The sequence below is a fragment of the Camelus dromedarius genome, chromosome 11 (genome assembly GCF_036321535.1).
Source record: "Camelus dromedarius isolate mCamDro1 chromosome 11, mCamDro1.pat, whole genome shotgun sequence".
Classification (NCBI taxonomy): Eukaryota; Metazoa; Chordata; class Mammalia; order Artiodactyla; family Camelidae; genus Camelus; species Camelus dromedarius.
Window position 1 is genome coordinate 69396073 of NC_087446.1, and position 15549 is coordinate 69411621.

At 42.9% G+C, this 15549-nt stretch overlaps 1 pseudogene; it reads right to left on the reverse strand.

Annotated features, from left to right (window-relative positions):
* Positions 1–15549, reverse strand: part of LOC135322434 (trafficking protein particle complex subunit 9-like) — an 82211-nt pseudogene that overhangs the window by 16567 nt on the left and 50095 nt on the right.

Below are 15549 nucleotides of genomic sequence, written 5' to 3' on the forward strand. Positions count from 1 at the left end.
AATGAAAGGGGAAGGGGGTAGCTCAAGTGATAGAGTGCGTCCTTAGCAAGAAAAATAAAATGAATAAATCTAATTACCTCCCCTAGAAAGAAATTGTTTTAATGTTTAAAAAAAGTAAAGTGAAACGACAATCTGCAGAATAGGAGAAAAATTTTGCAAAGCATATATCTAATAAGACACTAGTATCCAGGATATAAAACAAATGCTTACAACTGACCAATACAAAGAAAATCGACCCAATTTTTAAATATGCCAAGTATTTAAATAGATACACAATTGGCCAATAAGCATATGAAAAGATGCTCAGCATCACTAGCGAAATCAACATCAAAATGAGATCTGATTTTACACTCATTAGGATGGTTATAATCAAAACATGGACAATAACAAGTGTCGGTCAGGAGGCAGGGAAATGGGAACCCTCAATACGCAGCCGTTGGAAAGGGGCAATGGTACAGCTTCTTTGGAAAAGCCTGGTGTTTCCTCAAAAGGTTAGAATTATATGGCACAGCAATTCCACTCCTACAAATAGAGTCATCCCTCAGTATCCTCGGGATATTGTTTCAGGAAACCCCCACCCTGGATACCATTATCCAAGGATGTTCGAGTCCCTTTACAATCAGCCATCTGGATCCATGAAGTGGAAACTACAGATATGGCGGGCCAACTCTACAGCCAACAGAATGAAAATATATTCTCACAAAACTTGCACATCAATATTCATGGCAGTATCATTCAGAGTAGCCAAAGGTTACAAACAATATCCATCCATCAATGAACGGATAAACAAAATTACCAAGAATAGTCCCACAAACTTTTGGTCATTGAATCTTTGACAAAGGAGGTGAGAACATACAATGGAGTAAAGACAGCCTCTTCAGAAAATGGTGTAGGGAAAACTGGACAGCTGCATGTAAATCAATGAAGTTAGGCTACTCCCTCACAGCATACACAAAAATAAATTCAAAATGGCTTAAAGACTTAAACATGTAGACAAGACACTATAAACCTCTTAGAAGAAAACATAGGCAAAATATCTGACATACATGTCAACAATGTTTTCCTAGAGCAGTCTACTCAAGCAATAGAAATACAAGCAAAATAATATAAGTAGGATCTAATTAAACTTACAAGCATTTGCACAGAAAAGGAAACAAAATGACAATCTATGGAATGAGAGAAAATAGTTGCAATAAATGAAACTGACAAGGGCTTAATTCCCAGAATATGTAAACAGCTTTTACACTTAATAAGGAAGAAAAACATACAATTCAATTCAAAAATGGGCAGAAGTCCTAAAGAAACTTTTCTCCAATGAAGACATACAAATGGCCAATAGGCACATGAAAAAAATGCTCAATATCATTATCAGAGAAATGCAAATCCAAACTGCAATCAAGACTCACCTCTCACCAGTCCGAATAGCCATCATTCAGAAGTTCACAGACAGTAAATGCTAGAGAGGCTACGGAGAATTGGGAACCCTCCTGCACTGTGGTGGGAATGCAGTTTGGTGGAGCCATTGTGGAAAACTGTATAGAGGTTCCTCAAAAGACAAAAAATTGACTTCCCATATGACCCTGCAATCCCGCTCCTGGACATATATCCAGAAGGAACCCTAACTCAGAAAGACACTTTCACCCCAATGTTCACAGCAGCACTCTTTACAATAGCAAGATATGGAAACAACCTAAATGTCCACTGAAAGATGACTGGATAAAGAGACTGTAGTATATTTCTCCAATAGACTACTATTCAGCCATAAAATAATAATAAAGTAATGCCATTTGCAGCAACATGAATGGACCTGGAGAATGTCATTCAAAGAAAAGTAAGCCAGAAAGAGAAAGAAAAATACCATATGAGATCGCTCACATGTGGAATCTTAAAAAAAAAAAAAATCAAAAAACAAAGACACAAAAAGATAAACTTATCTACAGACCAGAAACAGACACAGAGACATAGAAACCAAACTATGGTTACCAGAGTGGAGAGGGTGTGGGAAGGAATATATTGGGAGTTCAAGATTTGCAGATTCTATGTATAGAATAAACCACAAGTTTATACTGTATAGCACAGGAGAATATATTTAATATCTTATAGTAACTTATGTTTAAAAGAATATGAAAATGAATACAGGTATGTTCCTATTTAACTGAATTGTTGTGCTGTACACAAGAAACTGACACAACATTATAAACTGACTAGACTTCAATGAAAATATTTTTAAATAGACCAAAAACGAAAAAAAAGAAAAAGGATATTATGAAACCAAAAGAATAAAGTAGTGACTCAGGCTACAATATGGATGAACCTTGAAACTTTATGCGAAAATAAGCCAGACACAAAAGGACAAATAGTGCCCTTTAAGGTGAACTGTATCTAAGCGTTTACTGTACTACTTCTGTAAATTTTCCGGAGGTTTGAAGTCTATCAATATCAAAATAAAATGTATTATTCATTAAAATCATAAAACGCTTCCTCACAGGAGGGCTTTAATTATTAAATGCAGAAATGCATGTAAAGCCCCTGGAAAAACACTTTGCACTTCCACACACAGACACTGCTGTCACTGCCTCTCAGAGGGTGGCGCCAGCGCTGATGAGGGCTGCCTCCACTCGCTGCCCTGCAGACAGGAGTGAGGGCCTGGGCTCTGACAGGCAGGGTGAGCATGACCCTGGGTCAGACACAGCCATGCACCAGACTCTGTGTTACCCAACTTTCTTATACAAACTGCAACATGTAATGTAAAAACGCTACAGGGATGTATCTTACAACACAGGGAATACAGCCAATGTTTACAGTAACTATAAATGGAGCATCTATTGTACACCTGAAACATATCATTTTAAATCAGCTATAACTTTGTAAAAAATTAAAAAATAATTTAAAAATGTTATCACTTTAATATTCAATTCGGTTTTTAAGTAACTACTAAACAGCTTAGAATGTATAAAAGCATTTAAGTGTGCTGTTTGTTTACATATTTATTTACTTTCAGCCTCCTGCTAAAAGAGAAATTAAACAATTTTTTTAAACACACCTTAACAACCATAACAACAAAAAGGCAAAATTGAGAGTGAAGGGAAATTGGAGATTCAATACTTAAATGAAACCAGGGGGAGGTAAAGTCATAAAAATGGATTCCCTGGAGTCAGGGCAAGTGTTAAAGGCCGACTAGAAATTCAGCTGTCAGATTCTTGGCAGCTAAAGCAAAAAGAAAAGATCATGGGGGGGTGGTAGAGCGTGTGCTTAGCGTGCACGGGGTCCCGGTTTCAAGCCCCAGGGCCTCCACTAACAGATAAATACACCTAATTACCTACCCCCCCAAAAGAGTCCCAAAGAAAAGAAAAAGAGAAATTTCTTTCCAAAAAAACCTGATATTAAATTTGGATTAAATACTTAAAAAAAAAAAAAAGAAATATAGAAAAGATGAGTGACACTGTGAAGGAAAAGCCCAGCTGGGCTAACGAGCTAAGTCACAAATCTAAGTGTGATAAGTGTCGGTTTACTGATCTAAGTATTGCTGGGCTAACTCGTAAATCTGAAGTTTAGTGTCAGTTGAATGGGCTAATAAGCTAACTCGTAAATCCAAGGTCAACAATTGTCAGTAAAGTGATCTGTTCCAAATTCATAAGCTTCAGTGTACTGATTCCTTGCTTTTTGTTGTTTGAGCCTTATTGGCTAATAGCCCCTTACTTGTAATTAACCCTATAGAACCTCATGTGCAGGTCTTGGAGGTGCTCAGAGCTTCGGAACAGAAGCCCCTCTGAGCCCGCCGGCGTAATAAATCTCAGTGCATGTTTCTTGGCTGGCCTGTTGTTTCTGTAACAACACAAGCGATAATGTCCTTGAGATAAATCTGTGATGGCTGCTGGCAGGTCCCCATGTCTCACGTGGCAAAATCTGAAACATCTTTCTCACCAATCAAAGTCATCATAAGCACACTCCACACTTCCTGCTGTTAAATGCAGGAGCACAGGCAGGGTCTGGCCTTTGCTCTCTCTGTGTCATCACAGTGAGACAGGATGGAAGGGGCAGAGCACAGCCATTCAAGGAAGGCCACAGCAATTAACATCAAAATGGTGAAGGATTCAACCCCCAGTAGGCCTTGAGGCTCAGGATGAAGAGATTTAACTTCTAGCAGAGCTTGAGCTTCATTATACACCCATTGTAATAGTAACATGGTGAATAACATGCCCCAAGGTACCATGGCAGTCCCAAGGCTAGCCACAAAATGTCAAAGGGTGGGAAATGGCCAACTCCCTGGGAATCCCAGCCCCTTGCCCTTAGGCTGGTCCTTCTACATATTAGCAAATGAAACCACCAAGCCCAAGAAAACGAGCAACACAGCGCCACCTCGCGGTCACCCCTCTCTCTCCCTCTTCGGAGAAAGCCCACACTCTGTGGAGTGTTTACCTACTTTTAATCTGAGCACCCAAACCCCACACCTCGTGGCCTTTCTCTTGCCTTTCAGTGTGTCTCTGTGAATAAATCTACCTTTCCTCAACACTGACTTGCTCTTGAATACTTTACTGCACAAAGCCAAGGAACAAAATCTGGTGGGACACTTCCAAGGGGCTCAACCAAAGCCTGGGACACAGCCCTTCTCATGCCTCACATTTTATTCCTTGTATCAACAGGACTGGGTTGTGAAGGGAGCTCTGAGGCCCCAGCTAAGGGACAGATGCTGCCCCCAGGGCTCGAATTGGCGGGCAGCCTCTTCCCCAGCAGGGGCCTTGGGGTCTGCACGGTTCTGTGTTTCTCTGTTGTGCTGACTCCACAGCCACAGAGCGTTCTCCCTAGGCCTGTCCCCACAAAACCCTTCTCTCCAAAATACAAGCACATCATGTCACAATCCTCTTGTTCAACCAGGAAATGCTTAACCCACTTTTTCCCTCCACAATAAAGTACCTAACTGTCCTCCCTCCCATCACAACAATTCTTTCTTTGTGAGAACTCTGCACTCCCCACACACCATCCTGAAAGCAGGTGCCTTGCTGGCTGGGAACGAGATGTTTCAGTCTCACACAGCCTGCATCCTTTCACTTTCCCCTTGTTACCATAAAAAAGCCTTTCCTGAGTCATCCACAAATCTGATTCTGAACTTCATAAAGTGCTGAGTTTGCAGTCACTGTGTGCATACCTCCCAGGTTTTGACTAAGTTTCCTTCACGAGATCTTCATTAAGGAGCTGCATCAAGAAGTCGAAAGAGGATATTCTTACATCTGAGCGGAGGAGCCTGCAAGAAATTTAAATGGCTTTCAAGAGAGAGTTAACCAGGGACAGAGAGGGCGCAGGTCCTAGTCAACAATGTCATGAGGCAAAATGTTCTTCAAAGACTCAGAGTGGCTTCTGAAAGTGGAGTCGGCAGGGAGGAGGTGACACGCAGTGAGTGGGGTGAGTGAAACAGGGTACGGTCCCCCAGCTGGGGAAGAATTGGATTTTGTTCTAGTTTTCCAAACAATTTCTTAATACCTTTTTCTCCTATTGTCACATACCATTTTCTATGAATTAAGAATATCAATGTCAGTCATTTGGGCCGCTTGGGAGAGGCAACATGATGCCATTCACAGGGCTGGGACATGACAGCCACACCAGTCTAGGTTGAAAGACCAGTGGGGGTATTTCCATGGTGATCACGGGCATGCAGCAAACTCCCCAGCTTCAATGACCTCATCTCAAAAGTGGGGCAATAAAACTACCAAGAAAAGTGCGTGATGATTATGGAAGACATCTGTTTACTAGGTAAGTGCCCGTGACATCTGCAGCTTAATGGGGAATGAGTATGATTAACAAGGCCCTGTCTACCTGGCCACACGCTCCCTGCCTTCCTGCCTTGGTGCAGCATCAGAGTTTGTTTAGCTGAGATGAACGCCCCCAGAGCAGACCCGACGGGAAAGCTCGCAGCTCTGCATTGTGAGGCGTGTTCCTTTCCTTCTCAGTGCTGATCACAGTTTGCTGTCATCTGTTTTTATGTTTATCCCTTTTGTAACTTCCTCTCCTCCGGAGTTTTTGCTCAAGCAGCGCAGGGCCAGGTGTGTCTTGTGGCCTGCCCGATATTCTGGGCTGGGAAACAGCCGACCACACATCTGGCTCTGGTGCTGAATGGAGAGGGCAGAAGGCCCTGGGGCCCATGCTGAACCGAGGCCCATGCACCCAAAATTATGGTCTGACTTTGGGCAAATTACACAGTCTTCTTTACCCTGAGATTCCTCATCTGTCCATGAAAATAACTGCCCATGGCACACAGAGTTACCAAGATTAAAGGAAATCACCAAATTCACAACATATTCAAGGGGCTACCAGTGCATCCTCAACAGACAAATGCTGCCTTTACGGCTCTGACACACGCCAAGCGGGGCGGCCACACACAGTGAACACTGCTAAGTGCTTCATGTGTGCTACAATACTCTTTAGAACTTACAACAATCCCAGGAAGAAACGAATATTATTATGCCCATTTCACAGATTCACCAACAGGTTAAGAGAGGTTATATTCTAGTCCAAGGCCGTATGGTGAGGAAATGGTGATTTAAACCGGAATCTGGGCCCAGGCTTAGCCTCCATCTCTCTCCCATCCACCTGACCACTTGCCTATGAATTCCACCTGTCCAATACACAAGTTTGCAGCCGTCCAGCTCTTAAATGCAATGTGTGCCAGCATTTGTCAATGTTGGTTAATTACCATAAACTGTTCTCAGAAACCACAACAGAAAAGAAACGTGGACTTAAGGAATTCTGCATTGCGTTCTCCTATAATGTGCAGTCACCCTTCACTACACCACCAAATCCAAATGTATGCTTCCTCCATGTTTATTTTTGCACACGGCTTATTAAAGTAGAAGGTACCTGCAGTAATTCCATCTCAGTTGCTTTCCAAGGTTGCAGATTATCCATAATCAGTCCGTGAATGAAAATACTACAATGTGAATGAAAATACTGCAACCATGTCAGTAAACAAAGAATGCTGAAACCAAGTCATTAGCGGCTGCTGCCACCCCCCAGCGAGTGCATGCCTGCAGCCCAGCCTCTCAGCCACTCACAGTGGTGCCCTCTGAGTGGATTCAGAGTAAGAAAGGACAGGATACTGGCCCTAGATACCTAGGTACCTGCCAAAGGGATGAATTATATGACACAAATGTTTGCTTCCTCCCATACATAGAAAAGCACTAAATACTTGATCTTGAGATATCTGGTTTTCTTTAGATAACAAGCAATATTTTATTGTTCCAACTACCTGGTCTTTCTTGTAAAACTTCTATATATCCTAGCTCTTCCCCTACCTCTTGGGAGCAGTCCCTCAGAGTGATCTGAGAGGTTGCCATCCCGGCTAGAGTCCTCCAGCCAAATAAAACATAACTCTTAACATTTAGGCTGAACGTTTATTTCAATGAAGTCCCAGAATAGACAGAACTCATCAATTCTGTAATGGAACACACTGGATCAGGAAACAAAAGCGTGTTTTAGTCTGGAAAAACTACGGTTTCCTCTTTCTTCCTGTCATTATACAATCCCACCAGAACTCATTAATTTGCTGTCTGCTCATCTGGCAACCAAACTCAGAGAAGAGTCAACTCAGCAGAGTGCTCTACTCGGGAGAACACCCCGCAGCAGCACTGCAGGCTACCTGTCCTCCCGCACGCTCTGCTGACCCTTGGTGTCCTCCGTGACGACCAGGACAACAGAGCTGTTCCCAACAGCTGCGAAGTCCCACACGTTAAATAAATCATTTTATTTTATACGATATTTTACGTATATACCCATCTCTGAAAACAGCTTTGCTAGTAGCCCAAATCTTCAGCATCAATCTGCAAAGGCAAATCCTGTCCGCAAGGGAAAACAAGACTTAAGAGGAAGCTAAGGATTCCAAAGTACTCTCCACAACCTAAGGCCTCCAAAGTCCCCTGCAGGACCTTCAACCAAACTGCCTGCAGGCGGCAACATATCTGCTTTTAAAGCAATGCCTTCCTGCCCTCGGGCGCTACAAAGTCCCTCTAGGCACTCCCATCTCAGGGTAAGAGCAGCCGTTGCAGAACCTCACAGGGCAGCACTGACAGGACTGGACAAAGAGGATCAGAGCTAAACTAAGCCTTCTGATGACACGAGCTTGTCACTCTGTCACTTTACAGATGAAGATATATATATAGAGAGGTGGGGTGATCTTGCTCAAAGTCACACAGCTAATAAGTGGCAAAGTCTATAACTCTGCTCCTCCCTCCGGCGTGACGCCCCAGCTGGGACGCCCACAGGGTTCTCTCCTGCCTGCCGGACCAGTCCTTTACTGTCACTCATAAAACACCACAGGTTGTGAACCTAGTCTACATTTTCAGCATCTTTTCCCTGCAGTCTCGCAGGAACAAGGCGGTTCGGGCCATTGTATGACTTCTGACTCCCAGAAGCCTCCGTGCTCAGGCTGGTCTTGCCTGTGCATCCAGCACCCTACTCAGAGGCTCTTCCTCCCCTACAGGAACACGTTCCCACTCTCCGCATGACACCCCCTCAGGAAAGCCCTCTTCTCGTCCTCACCTCAGCAGGTGTCCCAGGCCACATCCCGAGCTGCCCCATTAGGACTGCGGGTGCCCAGGTTTGCTAGTCAGACCAGCAGCCTCAGAGCCAGGGTTTATGCCCGGGTCACCCTGCAAACCTACTGCCCGCCATACAGACCCAGCCAGCAGGTCACCTGAAAGTCGCAGCAAGTGCCCCACCCAATCCCGAAGTCTTTTCATTTGCCAGCACCGCTGATGACTGGTCTCCAACCTTTGGTCAGTTTTGCACAAAACAGCAGCTTCCACTGTGAAGCAGGGGGTTTTCTTTTCTGCTCCCCATCCTTACTGGAAACGTCTAGGGAAATGAAAAGGCCTTTTCTCAACCCTTTTCTGATGACACCCACCCACCCACAATACTCACATGCTCAAGAGCTTTGGCTCAACCTGATTTTGTTTCCCTTACGCTAAGGGGCTCAAAACACTGCGGGATTCTTTCTCTTTTGATGGTATTTTTACTCAGTTTATCGGCTTTAATCTGTTTTTGTCTCTCTCTTCAATATCCCTAGAAGTTGCCGCTTCTTATTCCCCTCAGCAGCCTCCCTCCCAACATCTAGTCTAGGAAATCAGCTGTGATGAAGGGCCCGGGGGCAGTCACAGAAGATGCAACTAAGGCACAGAGAGGTGACATAATTTGCCCGAGAAGATCAGCTTCAAGCCCCAACACTGTGTGTCACTTCCCTCTGTTTAACTCTTATGCTAAGCAAGCGAACTTTTTGTAGATTATGGTTATAAACAGATGAGGTATGAAAATACATACAAGGACACACATCAACTCTAAGATGTTCATTAACTCCACTATTTTGTTTCTATTTATTTTATTTCTATTAAAAAAAATTAAGAACCTCTGCAGTCAATATAGCAAAATGTTACTGGGCTTTAAATACAAAATATAGAGGTTTTAAGTGTGTCATTACTCATCCTTATTTGTATGTTCACAAGACAAACTGATTTGACAGTCTCTCTCCCCTCCCCCTACTCACTACTGGCTCTCACCTGAGCTCCCAAACCACACATCTAACAGCCTTTCAGTTTACCCACAGCTGAACTCATCAGTTATCCCCCAGAACTCCCTCTACAGATTTCCCTCCTCAGAGCACAGCAGGACCATCATTTACCTCATTAATCCACCCAGAAACCTGTTCCTTACTCCATCCTACCTTCACAGAAATCATTCATCCTTTCCTTTTTACCATCTAAACCTGCCTTCAATCTGTTAGCTTTTACCCGCTGACCATCCCACCGCTCAAGTGGAAGCCACCAACACTGCCCACCTGGACTCACGAGTCTCCCAAGTGGCCTCAAAGCCACTCTCCCCTACTTGAGACAAATGGGATTGTGTCACTCCCACGCTTTTAGGACTGTTTTGAAACCCACTGTTTTTAGAAGAATCTCCAAGTTCTTAACCTGATGAATGTCTTTGCCATCAAATTGTCAGCTCAGGGATGGGAGGACACGCCCTCTCCCCTAGGACCTGCCCTCTGCCAGAGCATCAGCTTGGGAGGACCTGCTGAGCTACACCAGCCTGTATTCTAACCCTGGTCTTGAGTTCTTAGCAAACTGCTTCACTTATCCATACAAATCCAAGGTAGATTAGAAAGATTTTAGATGTTGAGCTAGACTATTGATTTGGGGATTTTGCACTAGCAACCTGCAAGTACATGTTCTAATGATTCTGTCTTCTTAAAACCACACCCAGATTTAAGTAGTATTTGTGGAATGTCCTCGGAGTAAAAGGGATTGTACTTTTACAGACTTTATGTTTTATAACATGAACAACCTGGACAGGGTCACAAATGGAACCGCCTCACAAGTGACAGAAGACAGGTGACAGGCATATAGCAACAGGTCACAAAGATGGTAAGAGCAAATTTGTTTCTCCAACCCCCCAAAAATTTTTTGAAAGAACTGAAAACTCTGAATTTTGAAAGTAAAATACTATCATATAAAGAAATAAAATAATCCTCTTCATCAGTGTTTCAAGATCTGACTCCAGAATTTTTAGCATGCCATATTGAATCATAGCACAGAAAAATCAGATGGACTAGTGGTGAGTTAGTTCCAGGAAAACTGCAGTAATTCCTCCACTTGTAAAAGGACATAAACTCACCTGTCGAAGATGAATGTAAACCCCATTCTGGAGAAATTAGGAAGCTCCCAGGCTCTGCTTCTGGATGGCAAGGACACGGACAGCTTTGAAGCATGCTTCTAACTCAGGCACCAGCATTCTTACACTGCAGGGGGAAACGGAGGCCCTCAGTCAAGAGCAGAGGTGTTCCTGTCGTGTCTCGCAGGCCGTGCCTCGGGGACTCAGTGCCCTGCAGCAGCCCGGCCCCAGGCGAGGACCCGCAGCATGGCCCATCCAAGCAGCAGGTGCACTGGGCTTGAGAAAGCCCATCCCCGATGGGGGCAAGAGTGGCTGGTGGGTTTGAGTGAACATATAAATGCCCATAGAAATATGCCTGCATTCATTCAAGTGATACAAGCAACAGTAGCAGGCTATTTAACAAAATTTCAACTGTCAGTGGAAATTTACCATTCCTTTCTGCTTGTCCCCTGCACTCTGAGACAGGCTTAGGCTCTCTCACACCGGCAGCTCTGATGCAATAGTTGTGAAGTCGTTTTACTTTGCTGCAAGTGTCCTCGCTCCCGGTGTGGCTATGACTGTCGTCTCTTAACACAGTCAGATGTCTTACTGGATCTCTCCCTGCGTTCCTTGCTCCTGCTTCTCAGATCCTAAGATAAAGGGCAAGTGAAGACACATGACCAGAAAAGGCACCGTGGACTTGAACTAAGTCCTCAGTGATCCCCTAGGTGAGTGCTGCCCACCCCTTACCTTCGATTCTCAAGGTTCTGCCCAGGGTGACATCCAGACAGGAGAGCGTCCTGGGCCACTTAAAAGCTGTGTGACTTGGGCCCTGGGACAGGTGCAGGAGCTGGTTCCAGAGCCGTGCCCCTCCCCACCTCTGCTCCCCTCTCTCCCAAGGACCCACTGCCAAGCCCCCAGGTTCCCTGATATTCTGTCCTTCTCTTGTAATCTAATCAAAGCCCTTTTCCTCTTCCTTTATTCCCTAATTATCACCAGCTGAAGTGGTTTTTCAGTCACAGTATCTGAAAAAATTTCCGGCAGCTGTAAAAGAGGTCTCCAGAGGTCAATGCCCATATGCTGGTTCCTGAAGAGAGCCCCTGGTTATGGGGTCCCTCACCAACACCCACGGGGCATCAGACATGTTGCAGAGTCGACCACCCCCAACAAGAGTTTGCTGTGACCCCAATGCCCACACAGCATCCCTGCTCTCATAAATTTATTTGGCCCACTTATCCTTTACTAAGAAGCAAAAGTAAAAAATTTGCTCATGTTTCTTACTAAAATTATTTATGAGGTGGAAAAAGAAATTGTAATAGAAAAGAATAAATTTGACTGCATGTTAGATCTGTTCCTTTGGCTTTAAACCTTTGCTGTTTTCTAGGCTCAGACTTGGTAGCTCTGTACCTTTTGTAAAAGAAAGTTGCCTTTAGCCTGAAATATCCAGGAGAGCCTATTCTCCGGGGTCTGATCTTTCACGATGTTAACTCTTCTGCACTTATGTTGAGATGGCAAGTCGCAAAATAGAGAATCAACTTTGATTATTTTTTGGAGGTTTTAGAGGGGCACCATGATTTGACCCACGTGGACAGCTGCAAGAACAAAGAATTCCAAGGAGAAACAATTCTTACCGCAAGAAGTTTGCAACAACCAACCACATCCCCGCCCCTTTTTAGTATAAAAGCGGACTGATTCCTGACTTGGGGGAGACGGTTCTCCAGCATGTCATTCTGCCATCTTCTGGGTCTGCCAGCTTTTCAAATAAAGTCACTATTCCTTGCTCCAACACCTCAATCTCCCAATTTATTGGCCTGTCATGCAGCAAGCAGTACGAGTTTCGACTTGCTAACAAGATGACTGCATTGGAGGTATTATGTCTCCACTCTTTCCTCGTTTCCAATATGTAACATGCACATCATTTATGATCTAGTGCAAATAATTCATCAAAGACTACCACAAAAAGAAACTACACTCACCTAGCTATCAACACTGAAGACACAACCTATCAATTTTATATGCTGTTTAACAACACAACTAAAAAACCTAACATAGGGAATTGATTCCACAGAAATAAAATTATTTCTACTCCTTCAAAACCTTTTTTTCTTTTCTATTTTATTTTGTTTTGCATATTGAAAAGAAAATAAAAGACAAATCATTTTAGTTCACGTATTTTGTTATAGCTACATAATTTAATTACTACAAAGAGTTTTAAATTGCAATAAAAAATTGTTCATATATTGTACAAAGATATATACAGAATCAATGTGGATAAGGAAAGGAATGGACATTTACTAAAAATCCACTGCACATCCAGTCTTTTACAAGCATATCCTGGAATATAAGCTCTATGATCCAGGGGTCCCCCACCTGCATTCTCACTGCTGAGTCCCTTAGTAATCTTCTACCAAGGCACCAGCATAGAACCACGCGATCAGTATTTTCGGTATAAATGAGGGAATTAGCTCATTCAATTCTAAAACAAAAACCCTAAAGTAAATACTGAACTTATTTACAGATAAAGAAAATTGGGCACAAACAAGTACAGTTTCTTCCCCAAGTTCACAAAGCTAATAACTGGTAAAGGCAAGATTTGAACTCGTCTGTCTGATTCTAAAAACTAAGGTGGAAATCCCTTATGACTGGGGAGGGTCCAGCAGCACAGCCTATCACCCTATCTTTGTTCAGATCTAGCCTTAGACAGCTTGAGACAGCACCCCATTTCTATGGAACTTGAGGGCAAATGATAACAATAAGGATTTTATATCCAGTAGTTTCTTAGGTATCATTTATATAAACTGTCAGCAGGACAGCAGAAAAACTCTGGGAAATATGAGTGGGTCCAGACCTTTTTGCTGATTAGAAACTCAGTCTATCAGGACAGAGTGACCTTCCCATGAGAGGCCACACGGACCTAAACTAAAGGCAGCTGAGCAATGAAAACTAGCAAGACCCTGGAACTCAAGCAAGAAGGATCCCTGCTATATCCCACCCTGTTGCCCCTTCATCCACGTGGACACGAAGACAGAAGACCTAGGTTTTTGTCCAAGTTACACTATCATGAATTCTCACCCATAAAAAGTTATGACTCTATGCTGTCCTAAGTCCTTTCCAACTCAAATATGTTGACACCAATATCTCAGCAGAATGTCTATGTCTCCACATCCTCTCTTCTATAAGGAGAATAGTTCTATGGCCACAAAGCAGAAATCCAATTAAAAACACCATGCACTAAGCAAGGTGAAAATCTGCGTAAGAGACTTTGCTCTCAAGCTCAGTGAATGAAAACTCAGAAAAATTGGTCCTTCTCCCTCAGCAAATGGGAGGTAGGCTGATTGTGTGTGTGGGTGGGTGTGCGTGTGTGTGTGTGTAAATCAAATACAATGACGTCTGGGATCTGTACAGATTTTTTTTAAGTTACTGTCATTTCATGAGGATGAGACACCCTTTAAAGTAATTTGAATCTAGTGTTCTGAGAGAGTCTCAGGATCTTTTGGTGGAGGAGGGGAAAGGAAAGGAGGAAAGAAGTCAATGAAGCAAAGGAGTAAGAGTACTGCAAGGGAAAGGCAAGACATTAATTTTGTTCCTACTTGCATCACAAACAAATTACGGACTGGCATTGCCCCGATGTCCTGTCGAGCACTGAGTTGCAGATGAAGAGGTGACAGCCCATTTCTCACTGAGCTTGTGACTGTACGTGGAATCTTATAGAAACAAATCATTTATCCTGGTCAAACACTCTAGCAGCAGGCCGTAATTCTCCTATTTTGAGAGACAAGAAAATAGGAGTTCAAAGAGGGTAGATAACTTGACAAAAGTCAGAGGACCAGTAAACAAGAGAGGATGAATTCAAACTCAGATCTGAATGCAGAGTCTGATCTTCCCACTCCCAGGACTGGAAAATCCTTAACACACAGACTCCCCAGCTTCCCTGCAGTGTTCCTGGCACCAAGCATTTCCCATGGCGATGGACTCCAGTTCTCACAGACACAGTGCTCTGTGCAGCCAATGAACTTGATCAGACCTTGATCATCTACCTGCCACGCCCACCAGGCTTCACCATAAAGGTAGGAAAGCTGGCTTTCAAGTGCATACAAAGCCACCCCTGGTCTAATGTGGGCTCTTCTGCGGCTTCTCCAGCCTAAATGCAGCCATAAAAGTGCTCAGAGTTTGTACATGAGCCACACTACCTCTCTCCATCTGTCTCCACACCTATACTTCTTAGCTATGACCATTTTGATAATATTGGAAACAAATTTTTAAAAACACAAAAGAAAGGATCCTCGAACAATTACTTAATACTTACAATTTTAAATGATTTGTTACAAAGTGAGTATTTACAAACCGAATCTGCCTTCCTAGGTGTCAGTTTAAACAGTTAAAAAATATAATAGCAAAAAATTCTCCCTTACAAAATTAACAAAAACATCAACAATAATCTGGAATAATCTCACAATTAATGCCCATGTTGTACATGGAGAAAACTACAGGACTGTACTGAGGGGTAAATAAGAGGTGTGAATGTAGAGACATCAACATATTGCATGGAGGAAAACAGTTTTATAAATATGGAAGTTCTCCTAAAAATAATTCAAAACTTAATAAAAATCCCATGAATACTCTTATCTGATTTTTTTTTAACTTGAACAATATATTTTAGAATTCTTCAGGAATAATAAAGTCATAATAATAGCCAAGAAAGTTTGGGATGGAAGAAAAGAACAAAAAAATAAAATCGCACTGTCAGATAATAATTAATTTTTACAATATGTAAGATATAGCGCTGGAGTAAGGAAGTAAGATTGACAGAAATAAAGCATGAGCTCAAAAAGAGACTCTAGTGTACGTAAGTATTTTATACATGTGGGATTTCAAATCAAAGACCAAAGTATGAATTCAATAATTGTCCTGGGACAA